Consider the following 16,774-nt stretch of genomic DNA (forward strand, 5'->3'; position numbering starts at 1 on the left):
AGTATTATCCCTAAAACGACTAAACTTTTCCTTTGTGATTTAAATAGCTCTTGATTATTTGTCGCAATTCCATTCCAGTAACAGGAAAACCAGAATCACTAAGGCTATGAATGCATTGTACGAAACATCTTTCCCCTTCATAAGAGAATATTGATGGGTATCCAGGTTTTGTAGCGTGTGTTCCTTTTAATTTGTAAAAAATAGTTCTTCTTGGAAGGTTAAAGTATTCAGCGGCAACTCTTGTGCTCATGCCATCTTGTATTGCTGACAAACATGCCTTCAAATCTTCTTCTGAGTAGTCTGCATATTTGCCAGATCCCAGTTTCCTTTTATAACGTCTGGGCATTTTCTGAAAACCATTCACCTATTTAACTCTTACTCTCGCGAATGAAAATAGTTTGGACGTGACAAGTAGGGGATACTTTGCACCACTTGAGCGGTGCAACGTATACCCAATTCCACGTGATAAGTGCACATGTAAACAATGTTTTTTTTATTGCTAGCCTTGTTTAAACCCGTTATTTTAACAACTACAAATCGCAATCGGTTATAGTATAAGCCTTTAGACGTGTACTTACCAATTTTTGTACTCTGGGACTTTCTGCACAGTATGATTTTGCAAAGCCAGAAAATCATAGAATTTCTAGGTTAATATTCAGACGGTTGCTGATAAACAACTGGCGACCAGGAGGATATTCGCGCGCGTGTTGGTGACGTATTGCGATGTTGCCTATGTGTTCTAGAGGTAGTAGAAATATCTGAACAAAATTATGAGGAGGATTACAGAAAATATAATTTTACATGTTCGGTGCAAAGTTTCCCTGCTCAGTGCAAAGTAACCCCGTTTTACGGTACACGCTTCTAGAGATACAGGTTAATGAACCAACTCTCTTCTTTTATTGAATTTTAAATATAAAACCTTTCAGATTAGAACTTCCTTTGTATGGTGTATACGATAAAATCATAAAGCCTCCTGTATTTTTTGTCGATCCATCTTTAGTCTGCCCTTTACAATTATATTAATTAAATCAATGTATTTTCTCATTATTTCAATACAAAAAGAGTACCTTCAATAGCATCAAACAATAAGATATTTCTATACCAAACATATATATTCTTTTTAAAATAAAACCTGTACTCATAAATTATGTATAAATTCTGTATTTATTAAAATAATACATTTTAAACCAAATATATATTACACACAAGCATAGCATCACAATCGTAATACTAATACCAATAAAACTAAGGTATTACTCTTTGATAATAAAAATCATTGTGCCAATAATATCTACACTCATTTTGACAATAACCGGCTTGTTTTTGCTGAGAGGGTCAAGATTCTAGGTTCAACTATTGATTCTTTAAGATTCCAAGGACATATTAGTTTTACCTTGCAGAGGTGTTATTTATGTATACGTTTGCTCTATGCTAACAAAAATATTGTAAATTTAAAAAAAACTCTTAGTTGCTTCAGCTTAGTTACTGTTTAATTTTTCAATATCCTTGTCTTGATAAAATATCCCAGCAAAGACTTCAACGTGAAAAAAATACGTGTTGTCGATTTGTGAGCAATTATAAAAATTTGTCATCATGTGTCTATTTAATATATCTATCGATTGCAGTAGCTAAACGTGTAATTCCTTTTAAGGTTAATCTTATTAAATTACATACGTATCGACTGTATAAAAATTAAAAACCAAAATATCTGTTAAAGAAATGAATTATATAAAAGAAATATAAGATAAAAAACTCTGATATTATGAGACTCTACCACAGGTTTTTTTTTTTAAGAAGTGCCATCAACTCAAACAATAACAAATCAAAGCATTACATTGAACTTAGTGAGGACTTCACAAGGTAGCAATCTTACACCTTTCAATTTTTATCAATGAACATCTCCAGTTTGCAGATAACACAAAAGTGCTAAATGCGGGCTATACTTGATCAAAAAGACTGTCTGCTTCTCTAAGATGACCTAAATACAATTTTTAATTGGTGCCAAGTTTATATTCTGATTAAACCAAGTGGTTCATTATGAATTCTCTCTATTGTGGTTCTCATACTATAATGTACATCTCGCCAAACTTTAATCTGTTCAAATATATTTTTTTGCATTTACGGATTTCGACCATCAAACCCTTTTGAACCATTTTTTGTGTAGGTTTGCTCTTCCTTTTTAAATTGTGTAAGAAAATATTTTTGTCTTTCCTGAGCTTCCTTTAACGGTAAATGATTTGGATCCACTGATAAACGCTTCCAGAAATCAAGATAAAAACATGATTTCTTCTGTTTTAATCAGCAAATATGGTTTATATTTACCTCTCAACTTTTATCAACGACAGTCTCCAGTTTGCAGATGACACGAAGTTGCTTAAAGAGATTGTTGCTCAAGTTCTAATTGGTAGATATCTAATAAATTACCTCTAAACTTACAGGTGTTTTAATTGCTGTCTATATTCCTGTTTAACTAAGTAGCTGATTATAAATACTCTATATTGTCCTTCTAAGTACTCACCCTCCTACTAAGTAGACTCACACAAAATATCATAGAAGACCATCTATGAGAAAGGTCCCAACCAATCTGAGAAGAGTTTTATCTTCACCGGCGTACATCAGAAATAGAAAAGAGGCGGAAGCGTAAAGTGCCAGAGTCAACCAGAAAGTCAAAGATACCAATGAAGCCTAAACGGTTGAAAATTCGTGAAAAAAACACAGTAGTCTCTTCTTCAGAGTCCGATGACATGAGTTTAGATGATTTTTCGAACGTTTGTCAAAATTGTGGCGTCAGTGCTACAAAAAAAAAAAGGAATAAAATTCAAGGTCCATCTATCCTAGCAAGTAATGTCCAACTCTCCTAGCCTGAGTAGGATAGACGGACTGATTTCTAGTTTCAGTTTTTAATTTTTTTATACCACTAGGATGAGTGTTTATGTTTTTTAACTGAATAAAGAAAGTCAAAGTTTATGTTTATTTTCTGTATTTTTTATATGTTTTTTTTTAAATAAAGAAGTTATTTGATGTTTTGTAAAACGTGTGCCGTCTCTCCTAGCTTTACCCTATTTATCTGCTGATTTTGTATGAAAGTTTGTTTTCTTTGCGTATTTGTTATATATATTTTTTTAAATTGTAGATTTTAATATGTAATAATGAATTTTCTTTTTTATAAATATTTCTTGCCATTAGATTTGACTTGTACAAACACATACTGTGTAACGTATTAATAAATATTTAATTTGATTTGATTACCAACCTATAATCTGATCAAATTGATATTTTCACAATGATGGTATCTGCGGATTTCGACCATCAAATATTTTTGAACCATTTCCAATGTCTGTCACTTCGCAATGAGATTGTCTATGTAGGTTTACTCTTCCTTTTCAAATTATGCAACAAAGTGTCTTTACATAGCATCAAAATTCTTAACTTATGTTTTAATCAGAAAATTAGTCAGGATCAATAATTTTAGTATTAATGTAAGATTAAATTTTAGTATATTAGTTATAATATTAGGTGTCTAAGCATTAGAATGATGATTTAGGTTTACATTGAATTTTCTTTAAAATATATAGTTAACTTTATTTTTCCTTAAAATATGTTTAAATTCAGATTTAATTTGTACTCATACTTTTGCATAGGTTCTAAATAAAATGAGATATTAGACTTTTTTTAGTGATAACTACTGTAAGTAAAATATTTAAAACCCAAAGTTCGCTACTTTCGAATCGTACCCAATGACGTACCATGCCAAATAGCGTAAACAACGACCTTTTTTTTAAATATAAAATTTAATGAATTTGCTCCTATTTTTGCGCCTAGGCGTAATATTTAGCGCACCAATAAAAATCAATATAAGGAATGTTCCATTGTGTATTCTAGAGTTCTAAGTAAACAATTGATCATTGTTTTCCAGTTACCGCAAAATGCTTATTGAACTCGCCGATAATATATATGTGGGATAAATAGGGGGATTTTCAGATAATAACCGGAACATAAGTATCTAGACGTAAAGCAGTTATTAAATGCTATAAATAGATGTTGCCATAAGTTTTCAATGGTCCTGTGTGTAATAAACTAAATAGCACAGAGCATGACGATATTTGGAAGGATATTTAATTCTGCAGTAAACTTATGATTAAGTACAGAGAAATAAAATGAGAAATTGCAGTTTCAAACCAAAATGTTCGATTTCTAATTATAGGTAATAATTAGAAGAAGTTGCCATCTCAGATCTCTTACATAGTTAGATTTATTTGTGTTTTTCTGAATATTTAATTCGATATTCGTTAACCAGAGAGTAAAAAATTACCTGTATAATTTAAATTCAAAGTTCTGTTGTCCAAGACAGGAAACAAATCCCAACAATCAGACAATTATTAAAATATTGATAGATAATAAAATAAATTCAGTAATGTTTCAAATAACAACATCAGACTCACTAACTGGTACAATATAAAACTAATAGTAGGTAGTACTTATATACAAGTCATGGCAAACAGATCAACAATAAACCGTAATTGCACATCATTGAACCAGTTGCATGATCGATATATGGGTTCTTTCTGGGCCAAATAGGTAACATAAGTATTAAGATAAAATATATTGTATACATATCTTCTTATATGGGTGTACGGAACAGCAACATTTAAAGTTGATAAGAGATGGTTGTTGCATACAGATTGATGAAGAATCTTGACAACAATAACTCCTGACTGAATCCACTATCATATTAATATACACCATCCCTCCTAAAACTAACATTTTTAGAATTTTCATCGAACTGATTTGAGCCTTTTATATTCACATAATTCTGTTGATCTTATAATAAAGCCTAGGGTCTGTAAAGAAGGTCCTATGATGGTATTTATATGAACATTAAAGGTAAGCTTTTCATCAACACAGATCTCCAGCTCACGAACAGAGTCAAAATTTAAAAGTTCATCATTTATTAAGTAAACAAAGTCAATCTAATTTTTGAGCTATGAAATTGACATTTTCTTATATTTCTGAAGTGGGAGTCTGTTAACTTCACACCATTCATAAACGCTACCTGCTTTCATCTACATGCAGTCTTAAAGGTGGGAACGCAAACATTGTTGAGCAGCTGAACAACTGTTGAGCAAGAGTTGATCAACTGTTGGCAAACAAACGTCGATGATTGTTGGAAAACATCGGCGAACCTTGTTGCTGAAAAGTTCGTTCAGTCGAGCAAAAATGTGCGACGAAGACGATGCTTTACTCGCATGGTGCACGTTTCTATTAATGAAAATTAAAAAATCGCGTAACTGCAGAAAGCAACGGTGGTGGCAAAGAAGTATATTCGCAAACAGAAAACGGAAGTTTTTACCAGAACTAAGAATGGAAGACCAAATGCTGTTCAAAAACTTTACTCGAGTTAATGCAACCGCATTTGAAACTCTCATCGTTATGATTGGACCTAAAATTGCAAAAAAAATACAAACTTTCGGGAAGCCATATGCGTGAAAGCAAGATTAATGATAACTTTAAGGTTTTTAGCCACTGGAGATTCATATGTCAGTCTAATGTATCCAATCAAATTTCTAAACAGCTAATTGGTACTATAGTTCCTGAAACTTGCGAAGCCCTTATAGAAGCATTGGCAGATCATATTCAGGTAAGAAATCAAATTCTTTTTTCCTTATTTAATCAAATAAAAACATATAAGAACGTAATATAGTTTTTATGAAATGTCCGTAGAGTTATCCGCTTGGGATCCAATTAGGGCGTCAATAAAGCTATGTTCATTTGGACTATCTTGATCAGAAGGATGTTGAATGCTTGTTGATGTATAATAAGGAGATGGAGCTGGTGCGTAAGAGAGCGAACTTGAGACAGGTGATACAGTTGGTAGTGGCAAATTCGTTGTTCTTGGAGTAAACTGCCCGTGTGAATGATAAAGTATTCGCATATCAGCATCATGGAGAACGCAATTAATTTTATGTTCTACATCAACTCGAACAAATGCATCATACGTTCTTAATTTATTTGCCACGTATTCCCCATATACTTCAAAGCTATCCCTTACTCTTCGATTTTCTGTAAGTGTTTTTATTGATTTAAAAGCTTCATCCATTTGAGGATCAGACAAATTTGGGCGCTTTCCCGAGGTTTTTTTTCCTACTGGAACCAACTGCCTTACGGTGTCTCGTTGTGACCGTTCTGATTCTATTCCAATATTATGAGGATCCGAAAGGTTTAACTGCTTTCCAGAACTGTTCTTTCTTATTGTTGCCAACTGCTTCATTGTGTCATGAGGTGTTTCTGCTTGCTGTAATTGAAGAATGCCTGAGGAACCTTCAGTAAGGATGGTTTCTGATGAATCCTCGTATTGCGTGTTTTTCAAGACCTGAAACAAAGTATACATGCCTATAGTATGGGTATAATAATAATATGCAGAGTACATATTTAGTAGTTGGGAGGTCAAAGGGCACTTAATGAACAATTGCGGCCTTAGTTGGATATCCTTTTTTTAAATGTTTTTTTTTCAGTTACCAGATTCATCTGAAGAGTGGCTTAAAATTTCCGATGACTATGAAAACTTATGGAATTTTCCTCAATGCTTAGGAGCCATTGACGGTAAACACGTCGTACTACAATGCCCCTTTAGAAGTGGAAGCGAATATTATAATTACAAGGGCACTTTCAGTATTGTCCTTATGGCAGTAGTAGATGCAAAGTATCGATTTTTATACGTAAACGTGGGATGTCAAGGACGAATTTCAGATGGTGGTGTTTTTAAAAATACACTTTTCGCGAGAAAACTAAATGATGGGACTTTAAATTTACCAGCTGAAAAACTCCTGCCAGGACAACAGGACGGAACAACACCTTTTGTATTTGTTTGCGACGATGCGTTTCCTCTACAGGAGAACCTGATGAAACCATTTCCCGGCGAACATTTGAAGGGGACGTTCCAACGCTCATTTAATTACAGATTATCGCGAGCAAGACGAGTGGTGGAAAATGCTTTTGGCGTTATGTCGTCTGTATTTCGAGTTTTGCGAAAGCCCTTGCTTTTGCAACCTACTACTGCTGAAATAATTGTTCTTACATGTTGCTACTTACATAATTTTTTACAAAATACTAAAACAATCATGGGCTGTTATGCTCCCCCTGGAAGCTTTGACAATGAAGATGTTTCAACGGGCATTTTGGTTCATGGATCTTCGCGAAACGAACCAGAAACTTCATCTACATTTATGAAGTTAAATAGAATTGGTAGAAAATCAACCAGAGTAGCACAGGAAGTTCAAGAACATTTTGCACATTATTTTTCAGGCCATGGAAGAGTGCCTTGGCACAAACTTGGAATAAAACAATATGTTTCATTATAAAGAAATAAAAAACTTTACTTACTTGTTCTTGAGTATCTCTTGTATGTTTTGGTGTATTCTTGTCTTTTAAAAACATTAAATGTTTATATCCAAACCAACGGGACACGTATAACTCATTTGTTCCTTGGCCAGATTTTGTGACGCTTTTTGCACATTCCCGTCTAAACTGGGTTTGCAGAACTTTTCATTTCCTCTCAATTTCTTCTCGGGATAGTTCTAGAACGGTCGCTATAATATTCAATGCGTCAGTTCGTTTATTTTTGTTTTTATAAGCTTCCTTTTCGGGATTCCATATATTTGAATGTTCCCTTATAAGCTCTATCAAATTTAGAACTTGGTCTTCTGACCAATCGTGCGACATTTTCAAATGAATTGAACGTTACTCTGCCGATGTACCGCTCTCGAATGCCTGAATTAAACTAACGCATATTGACAAGTTTGCGCACGTATACACCGGCGAAACTGTTGACGCACTGTTGGTCAACATTTCCTTTGATGTACCGCCTCGGGAGCGAACATCATGCAACAGTTTGTCAACAGTTGCGCAACTGTTGAGCAACACGTATAAATTGAGCCAACTCACGAGTTGATCAACTGTTGCTCAACAATGTTTGCTTAGTCTGTTCCCGCCTTAACATGATGAAAAACCTTGTCAGCAAACAGTAGAAACTTACTGCCAAAATACATAGAAATTTCATTAAAAAAAATGAAAAACAAAAATAAAGCAATATTGCTTCCCTGGGGAGACACCACTTGAAGCAATGTAGGTAGATTGAATTCCACAAATTACAGACTATGTAATAAGTAGGAAATTCTACTAAGTGTTTATAAAAGCCCATTTTTTAAAGTATTTTGCAAAGAATTCCGCATCTTCGCAAAAATTATATTAAATTAGTGAGTTTTGTTCATCCACACTTGAAGCCAACAAATGAATTCATTATTCAAACGTTCGTTTTAACGGAAGTGTATATTTGTTAATTATTGAATAAATACATACATTATGATAGCAAATGCGTTAAACTTCTCAAAAATTGCTAGTAGTGAGGGTGTGGTGGAAATTTCTAACTGAAACACTAGTAAACTGGGTGCACAATTGTGCCTCAGGTACCAGTCATACGACTACCACCTTAATTAAATCCTATTAATGGTAATTTTAATGCAGATCTCACCAATAATCCGAGAAATTTCTGGAAATATGTTAACAGAAAACGTACATCAAATAATATTTCAAATAGTATGGTTTTAAATATGTATGTAGCTTCAAATGGCCAAGAAATTGTGGACTTATTGTATATAGGTACTAGTAGAAAGCCAACACCACTAGATATCTCTGTCAACTATATGTAGTTGCCCTATCATAAGTGTTTTTAAAGTATTTGATAAATTAGAATCTTTACCAAATAAATTGATGATAGGTCTGAATAGGGTAGTAAATATAGTTTTAAAACAGTGCCGATATTCTCTATTCAAATTATCCTTAAATTTATCAATTTTTCCAGAATTATGGAAAGAACGTTAAATCTCACCCATTTATAAAACAGGAAGAAGGGTCGATATTAAAAACTACCGTATAAATCAATCAATCAATCAATTTATTAATGCCAATATACAAAATAGTATTCACACAAGTCAGGAATTACAAAGTTAAAAAATAGGGTGACTGTTTATAAAAATTGATAATACATTTTTTCCTAAAACACTACATAAAACTCATTAAAACCAAAACACAATGATTGATATACATCATACTGTAAATAATACACAATCACAATATGTCTTAAATAAAATGCAATATATAGGTAGGTACTCAATATCACAGATAGAATGCAAAGTTTAAAAACTCTTCAGTTGAATAGAAGGCATTAGAGACTAGAATTTGTTTTATTTTATTCTTAAAACGTTCCAAATCTAAGTCCACATAGTCGGTAGGAAGTTTATTAGATAACTTAATAGCTAGAAATCCGGGACCAATCTGACACCTTGTTAAGCGTTGGTAAATTGGAACTAGCCTATTTATGTTTCTAGTACCATAGTACCATAGTTGTGTATATCACCATATACTTTATACCGATCCCTATTCCTGTGTACCCATAAAAGATTTTCCAATATATATACGAAAGGTAGGGAAAGTATTCCCTTCATAGAGAAAACAGATCTACAATCCTCCCTGCAACCCAGCCTACCCAAAATTCTGATTGCCCTTCTTTGTAGTGAAAACAACCTTTTTGTTTGTGGGGCATGACCCCACGCTAGAATAGCATATGTGGTTATGGGATGGAAGGAGCCAAAGTAGGCTGTTCTTAAGCCAGATTCAGATAAACATCCAGCTAGGTGACGACGGGCATATATAGATGTTTTTAGCCTTCCGGCAACAATATTAATGTGGGAATGCCAGTGAAGTAGAGGATCCAATAAAACTCCCAGAAACTTTATAGAAAAATCCTTTGATATGTCAGCTGGTCTCAGACTAAAAATAACTTTGTTGGTCTTGTCTGCGTTGAGATGCAATCGGTTCATGTTAAACCATTCCTGAATTCCCCCCTGCAATACTCTCAATTTCCTCTCTACGGTCTCAAGAGTATCTTTGGCACATGCCACTGTTGTGTCATCAGCAAAAATGGTGAATTTACCAGATGGTTCAGTTAATGGTAGATCATTTATATAGATCAAAAAGGGGATAGGCCCCAAAACAGATCCTTGGGGAACACCTATGGTTATCCCACTTTTTTGCTGATGACACCCCACCAACACTTACCATCTGATCTCTATTAGCCAGATAGGAAGCGAGGAGTTTAACACTGTTGGGACTGAGTCCATATCTAGAAAGTTTTTGCAGCAATATGTTATGGGGAACACAGTCGAATGCCTTGCTCAGATCGCAGAACAAGACACTGCCATATTGCAAGTTATTAAAAGCATTTAACAAGTAATCAACTAAGTCTAAAATGGCCATAGTGGTACTTTTATCCTTCCTGAAACCAAACTGGCTGGATGTGAAAAGATTGTTACCCTTACTCGGGCCTATCAGGATCACCCTTTTTAAAAATAGGTATTACCCTGGCTGATCTGAGCACACCTGGAAAAGTGTTCTCCCTGAAGCATCTGTTTATTAGTTTTGTTACTGGAGCTATGATAATGTTTTTAACAGACTAAATTAATTTGACATTTAGCCCATAGATGTCTTGACTAGTCTTATTTTTTAAGCCATCAATAATCTCTCTTACTTCTATGTTGATACAGGAGAGAAAGAGAACACATTATCCGGCATACCCAAAACAGAGAGACTTTGGATTGGGTCACCCCGCGACAGTGGAATGTCTCTAACAGTACCGTAGTGTCTCTATACAGACTTCTATACCAAAGATTTTTAATACCTTGATGTATAATCATTTAAATTGGCTGTTTAAAGAAATCCTCATTAATGAGCAGCATGGATTTAGGAGAAGTCGGTCCACTTTGACCAATCTAATTTACCACAGTAGAGTGGTGGATGCCTTGGTTAAGGGATGCAAGTAAGGTGGATGCTGTGTATACCGACTTCTCCAATGCGTTTGACAGAGTCAATCCTAACCTGCTCATTAAGAAGTTGATAAGGAAAATTTAAAAACGTCAATGCTTTCCGGCAGTAAATTAACTTCCGTACACATTCTCGATAATAGTTTGTTTTGAAATGTGACTCATTAAAAATACAGTGAACGTGAAGCACCCTTTGAGGTACAAACAATCCAACAACACCTAAAAGCTCTGGCGTGTCAGTCAAGGAATTTACAATTTTATAGAACAGAACGACTTAAATAAATACGCGTAGCTGTTAATATTAATAACATTATGTGCTCATTTCAATGAGAGACTGAGAATGAAAATAAACTTTAAAGCAAGAAAATGTAAAAAATATGATTGAACCCTTTCAATTTTGCTTTTATAGACCTAATAGGTTGGAGACCAAGCCGAAGACCCATAGTCCAACAGTCATCATACAATGGAACAGTATACAGATTTAAAGCATTGTACAGTATTAAAATCTGCAAGTATGCGTTTAACACAACCAAGAAGCTTTATAGCACGGCCCGATATGTGATCAATGTGCAAGTCAAAGCGAAGACTTCGGTCAAAAATAACACCTCGGTTTTTTATATGGTTAAGTGTTGTATCATTTAATGTGTAATCATACATTTCTTGAAAAGCTTATTATAGAACATTTATCAAGATTAAGTTGCATACAATTCAGATGACACCACCCAGCAAAACTATCCAGAACCTTCTGCAAAGCCACAGAGTCCTCTGTAGTTTCAAGTTATCAACAGATTAAAGTAACTGGATACAATTCTCTATGTTATTTAAAAAACAATTAAAAAGAAAAGGTGACAAATGAGCGCCCTATGGCACTCCAGATTCAACATATATATTAGAAGATTCAAATTCATGTCAAAGCTATGTAGAATATTTTTAATAGAGAAACTAACAAAAAAAATCAATAAAAATGAATAAAACCTACCACATTTACTATTACTACTTTCCTACCATATTCCAGCTGTTAAAAATGAGTTCTAAAGCTTCCAAAAATTGGAAAATCAATTCTAAAGAATATTTATATATTTTAAGTTTTGCTGGTAAAAGTAAAAAGGAAGAAATATAAACCTAAGAAGGGCCTATCAAAAAGTTGTCAAAAAAAATCAAAGTGGTCAAATAAATAAATAAAAGCTTCCCTATAATAATTAATACTGCCAGTCGATCTTGTCACTTTTGTAAGTTATTTAAAAAGATTTTTATTGTAATTTTACTCTATTGGTATAAAAAATATAGTAACTTATTTAAAGTAACAAATTTAATCCTCGCCCAGGAAAAACTAAACGATACATATGTTGCTACAATTGACTCAATGACTTCCAAGTAAGTTTGACGTAACACTCCATGAGGTCTTTGGTGTAAATTTTGTTCGAACTGGGACAATCATATTAAACTGGTGAATGCAAATTAAAGCAGAGCTTGAAATATTATAAAAAGAGTAATACATTGTATACACTGCATTTGTATATAAGATTTTGGTTGTATTCAGTCTCTGATAATTTGAGGATCTTCAAGTGAAGCATAATATAAAGACCATTTAAATGTAACTCTAGTCATATCCACTTTAGTTTTGAGAAATATAATGTGATGGCATGCATATGACTCCAAGAAACAATTTTTCATCATTTTATTCACTACAATATATGGCCTAAAATAACATTACTTAGATTTTTTTACAATTATTTATTCTAAAATTTAGAATGTAAACCACAGCTTTAGAATTTTGGCCCTTCACAATTTTTTAAACAGTTGATAGGGTTATAAAAACCTCAATTTTAGATGACATGACAGATGTTTTATGAGTGAGACCAGGAATATGGACCAAAGCATAAGTCTTAAATAAAGATTAAATAATATGAGTCTGAAATATGAATGAACAAATAAATAGATTTCATCTCTGAAAAAGGAATTAGAGGCATGGTCACACTTGGAAATGCTTTTAACTATTCACTTAAGTCCAGATATGTGACTTTTTTCTACACTTGGACCAATTTCTGTATATAGTAAAATAACAATTTTGAAATAGTTAGAAGGGAAGCATAAAGTTTGAAATTCATTTTAATTTAATTAGGGAGGCTAAACTGGTATTTATGGTTCAAATATTCCTGGTATAACAAGCAAGAAAAAAGTTTTATTTTGCAAAATTATTCTTTTTATATCTAAATGTTTACCAAAAACCCATCGTCAAATGTTTCATCTGAACTCTGTGTATCTCTCTTATTAATTGCTTATAGACCCAGGTCCATAGTAAGTTTTTAGCAGATTTAAGTTCAATTCCAATTTCAGTTGTGAGTCATGTAGATATTTTAAATGTTTTCTTACTTATTTTGTTGTGAAACAATTTATACTAATTTTATATCTCTATATAAACCCATGAGCAATTATTTATTGGCTCTTTTGTGCAAACATATGGACCACTCAGAATAAATAATTTTTAACTTACATTTTGCATGATTTTTTTTAAATGCTGTCATGCAATAATTTCACTTCAAGAAGCACAGACACTTTGTGTGGTTTACCATTACTTGCAGTGTAATTAAAAAATGAACCCATTTATTATTATATTTAGAGATAAGGGAAAACAAGGTCAATAGCTTCCAATTAAGAAATTAAAACCCCACTGGATGGCAATACAAACAAAACAAATGCCTATTAATTTTTTCATTTATTTATTAAACTTGCAGAACAGATGGTAAGATTATCCAAAATATATATTTTATTCAACCCCTAAAGTAAAAATTCAAAACTAATTTTAAGTCCACTTGAAACAAGGCTATTACATGTTCCTGTACTTATCAAAAATATAAACAGTCAGGTTAAAGATATACAATATTTTCAAATCAATGGGTTATAAACACATAAAAACCTGTTTTTAAGCTCATATAATATAAAAGAAAATAAACTCAGATCTTTTCCACAAAGACAGACTCCTATCTCTTGGAAAACATACCTAATAATAAGCAGACAGAAGCAATTAATTATACATGTTTACAGTATCATTCTCTCAAGGGTGACTGAAGCCTTATATTGTATTTGACCTACATCTTGAAGGACAGATTTGAATTGATTAGGATATCTTATTATCTCATTATAGGAATATATAATGAGAAATGACTAATGTAGGGATTGAAATATAGAGAGGACATACAATTTTTTTTATGTATTTAATTTTCAAATTCTCATTAAATTTAGCTGTTGTTGCAGATACTTAAAAAACAGAACTGATATCCTAGGCCTATAATCCTATTCCATGCTCTGATCAATTTTAATATAACTTTTTACTAACATAAAATGTTACTGACATTTTAGAATCAGACAAACAAATATTCAAAAAGCAAGTAATTATTTTCCTACAAATTCATAGAAGAAATCATATATAAATATAAAAATTACTGAATGTATTCTTATCCTCAATGCACATCAAACAAGAACTTTTTTCAAGCATTTATTTATCATAATTCCTTAAAAATCTTATATTTTTATATATCTCACAAAAAATATTCACTGAAGTAAGACCCGTTTAAGACCACTATCAACCAAAGGATATCTAATTTTCTGTAAACACAATAACACCAAACTGTAATAGAAATTTTGTGCAACAAAGGATTTTGTGAGAAAAACACTAATGTCCTTGACTGGAAAACTAGACATCTCTAATGACAGTAATGAAAATCAAGTTATAAAATATGTGCCATAAGTGTCAAATTAAATTATGAAAAATAATATGCAGGGGAAGATTAAAAAGCTGTTTTAGTTGGTCAGATAAATTATAACAAAGCTTTGGAGCATTTTTGGTAAATGGCTTTTGTGCACTTAATACATTCTTGTTTCAGCTCACTAATATCATTGAGATAAGTGACTTCGGAAATTAGTCAAATTTATGTTATTTGCTGAGGATAACACTATTCTTTGCTATGGCTCTGAAAAAAGTTATTCAGGCTGATCTTTAAATTCTTAAGTCTTGTGTAATTCTAATCTCCTTTGATTAAACCAGTTTAAGACAACTATTTAAGCCTTTAATGGCTTGAGTCTTACAATTCCATTGGGTGTCAACGTGAGACCAAACATCTTAATCAATTGACTCTGAACTGACCATAACCCACATTTTGGCTCTTTTAAATAAAATTTCATCTGGTTGCTTTGTAGTTTGAATGCTCTATTGTAAGAAGAATAAAGCTTATTTTGACTTTGACTATCTAAGAGATGATTGCATATTGAATCAACCACATATTATAGGTACATTATCTGGATTTCAGGATGAACACCTAAGCTAGTTCCAGTCATATCTGCTCAATATAATTCCAATAGATTCGGTTTTGGGAACAATTTTATTTCTACTCTGTATGTTCCTTGAGATGACATTGAATTAAAAGAAAGAAAAGAAATTGAATATAAATATTTCCAGACCATTCACCGATTGTGATGCAAGAATCTTCTGGAATGAAATGGATGAAGAAGGTTTCACTGAAAACATAAACCATGACCAGGCCACTGTACAAAATGAAGTTTAAATCCAGTCTGAAACTTAGCCACCAGATTAGAGTTTACCGAGAAATTAAGATATGAAGTGACATTGTTTCTGTTAATAATAAATCTGTACTTTGCAATAAAATATATATTTTTTAAATAAGTTGTGTTTATATATCTTATGAGGTTAGGGTATAGGTAATGAAATTTGTTTCTAAATCACTCATTGTGAGTGTCAAAGCTCATGTAATAAGAGTTAATTAAAAGTAGTCATTGAGATGGTTAGCAAAGGCATACTGAGTCTCAGTAACTTTTGAGTCTCTAAACTTATCTAACCAAGCTTATATGTTGTTAAATTTGTACTTGTTGGCAAATTTATTATACATTTATACAATATTATATAAGAAGACTGTATACTATTGTCAGTGGCTAAAGACATTTTTTTGTTGTTCTAAATTGCTTCTAAAGACTTCAATAAGAAATGGTGACAAACATGAACCCATGCCAACGCAGTTGTTTTGTCTGTAAATTGAATTATTGAATTTCAGTAAATTCTGGTCTAACACTAAAGAAAGAAGAGCCATTAGGTTATCTGTTACAACTTCTGGGAGTGGAACTCAAGCATAGCATCTTATGATGAAAAAAAACAGTTCTTCAAGGGAAATTAAAATGGAATGATTCTGTAAATTAAGGTTTTTAAGGGGTTTTCAAATTGAAGGGTTTAGAAAAGAAGATATTTGTAATCAATTTATACTGAGCATATCTTAAAGTTGCTGTTTTTTAAAAATGTGTTTTTTAGAAGTTGTTGATCAGTTACTTTTTTTATTATATATGTTAATTGAAATTGGATGTAGTATTTTATTATTGTTATTTATATCTGATTATGCCTTTAGAAAAACATGTTCTTGATCTAGACTTTTGACCAATCTTGTAATAAGTAATAAGTAACTAATAACAGTAAAATTAAGAAATACACTACCATAAATTTTACCAAATTAATATTATTTTTTTTTTGGAATTTAGAATTGTGGTTTATTGCACATCTAAAGAAAATTTTGAAAAAACCCATAGCCAGGTGTTTTAAAACGAAATATTTAGCTACCACCCCTGGTACTAATTCAAGTATAAGGTACCTATTTAAAGTGCAAGTCTTCAATATGAAAAAGTTGTCTTTTAACCCGAAAATATATTATTATAGTATGTGCAAATAAGTTTGTAAGAACTATAAGACACTACTAAAAGCTAAATGTATAGTTTAATATAGCACTGTAAAACCAGTTGAGCTTATAATAGCACACCATAAACCTGTTTTTATGCAAAGTTAAACCTACTAACTCTAAAAAAAAAAGCTTAGGACTATCAAAATGAATAGGTAAGGTAGA

The 16,774-nt window shown here is 32.2% G+C and overlaps 1 long non-coding RNA gene across 1 annotated transcript; it reads right to left on the reverse strand.

Annotated features, from left to right (window-relative positions):
• Positions 1–1,141: 1,141 nt before the first annotated feature.
• Positions 1,142–15,199, reverse strand: LOC126745397 (uncharacterized). Its single transcript, XR_007663535.1, has 2 exons — positions 13,369–15,199; positions 1,142–6,370 (listed from the first exon to the last, which is right to left on the reverse strand). It is a non-coding gene; the product is annotated as an uncharacterized LOC126745397 (long non-coding RNA).
• Positions 15,200–16,774: the final 1,575 nt, after the last annotated feature.

The sequence above is a fragment of the Anthonomus grandis genome, chromosome 15 (genome assembly GCF_022605725.1).
Source record: "Anthonomus grandis grandis chromosome 15, icAntGran1.3, whole genome shotgun sequence".
Classification (NCBI taxonomy): Eukaryota; Metazoa; Arthropoda; class Insecta; order Coleoptera; family Curculionidae; genus Anthonomus; species Anthonomus grandis.